Raw genomic sequence first — 2,043 nt, 5'->3', positions numbered from 1 at the left:
CATCCAGATTGGAAAATAAAAAAGTGGAACTTCTAAGTGAGGTTAATGCATTGCAGAGTACCAGATGAATATACTAAAATTAATTTTGTCATCTATATTAATAGCATAAGATTGGAAATTTAAAGAAATACCATTTACAATAGCATTAAAAGATAAAGTACTTAAATCAGAAAAATATATACAAGGCCTATACATTGAATATTTGAAAACTCTGATGAAAGATTTCAAAAGAAACTTAAATAAATGGAGAGATACACTTCATTTATGAAATGGAACACAAAATAATGTTGAGAAGTCAAGTTGGAAAAAAAATTTAAAAAAAGAAGTCAAGTTGGATTATAAATTTTATGCAGTCTCAGTCAAAATACCAGCAGGTTTTTTTGGGGGGAGTAGAAACAGACAAGCTCATTCTGAGGTACATATAGAAATATAAATCACCCAAGAGGTGCCTGGGTTGCTCAGTCAGGTAAGCTGATTTCCACTCAGGTCATGACCTCAGGGTCATGCTATCAGGGTGGTGAGACTGAGTCCCAAGTCAGTCTCCACTCTTGGTGCCAAGTCTGCTCGAGATCCTCTCTCTTCCTGTCTTCCTCCTGTTTGCATGCACATGCTCTCTCTCCTCTCTCTAAAATAAATAAATAAGTCCTTTAAAAATATATATAAATTATCCAGAATAGGCAAAAACAACTTGAAAAAGAATGAATAAAGTTGGATGATAAAGACTATCTGACTTTAGGACTTGTTGTAAATTACAGTAGTCCATACAGTGCGATCATGCTGTAAGGATAGACAGATTAATGGAACATAATCGAAATTTCAGAAGTAGACGTGCACATATGGTCAACTGATACCAAAAAAGATGCAAAGTCAATTGCATGAAGAAAAGATAGAATTCTTATATTGTGTTTGGAATAATTGAGTATTTATTTATTTATTTATTTATAGAGTATCCCTTTATTTAAAAAAATCTTGATCCATAGTTTTCGCCATATACAAAAAGAAACTCAAGATAGTTCATAGGCCTAAATGAAACACCAAAAAAGAAAATGTGAGAGAAAATATTTTTGATTTTGAGGTAAAGTTTTCTTAGATATAACACCAAAGCCCCCAAAACATCAAAGAAATAGTTGATATATGGAACATCACCAAAATTAAGAACTTTAGGCCTTTGAATAACATTGTTAAAGAAATGAAGACAGAGACCAAACATGGGGAGAAAATATTTGCAAACCACACATCTAGTAAAGAACTTGTATTCAGAATACATAGAGAAGTCTCAAAACTCAATAGGGACTCAATTTAAAATAATAATGTTTGCTTTGGTGCAACATATGCTAAAATATGAACAATACAGAGTGGATTAGCATGGCTCTGGCAGTAGGAAGATGCACACCTTTGTGGGGAAAAAAGCAAACAAAAGATTTAAATAGACACTTTATCAAAGAAAAATGTACACACATTGTGTGTGTGTGTGTTTGGTAAAAAGCACATGAAAAGATGGCCAATATCATTAGTCACTGGAGAAATATAAATCAGAACAATTAGGTACCAGTGCACACCTATTAGAAAGTCTACAGCTAAAATATTGATAAGGTGTTAAAATGTTGATGAGGATAGACAGCTCCTGAAATCCTCATACGCTGCTGGTACAAATGCGACGTGATACAACTGCTCTGGGAAACAGTTTTCAGCTCCTCGAGTTAAATATACTTTCACCATAGGGTCCAGTCGTTTCATTTCTAGCTGTTCAGTCAATAAAAAGGAGAGCCTATATGTATACATGTTGATGGATGTTACTTGTAATAACCCTAAACTGGGAACAGTCTCCATCTCCAACAACAGGTCAGTGGGTAACAAATTGTAGACTTTGGTATGGAATGGACTACTGCTCGGTTACGAAAATCATCAACTACGGAGCCAGTCACCAATCTTGATACCTATGAAAATAAAATACCGAGAGAGAGAAACTGGACTAAAAAAAGGTACATAATATATGATTCCATTTATAGGAAATTCTATAAAATGCAAATTAATCTATAATGA

General features: G+C 33.6%; 1 non-coding gene across 1 annotated transcript; it reads left to right on the top strand.

The window, feature by feature from the left end:
• The first annotated feature begins 1,313 nt into the window (after positions 1-1,313).
• Positions 1,314-1,424, top strand: LOC121472401. Its single transcript, XR_005982883.1, has one exon. It is a non-coding gene; the product is annotated as a U6 spliceosomal RNA (small nuclear RNA).
• The last annotated feature ends 619 nt before the right edge of the window (positions 1,425-2,043 follow it).

This window comes from Vulpes lagopus, chromosome 11, assembly GCF_018345385.1.
Source record: "Vulpes lagopus strain Blue_001 chromosome 11, ASM1834538v1, whole genome shotgun sequence".
Classification (NCBI taxonomy): Eukaryota; Metazoa; Chordata; class Mammalia; order Carnivora; family Canidae; genus Vulpes; species Vulpes lagopus.
The sequence above is the reverse complement of the archived record's forward strand: the minus strand, read 5'-3'. Positions and strand labels throughout refer to the sequence as shown.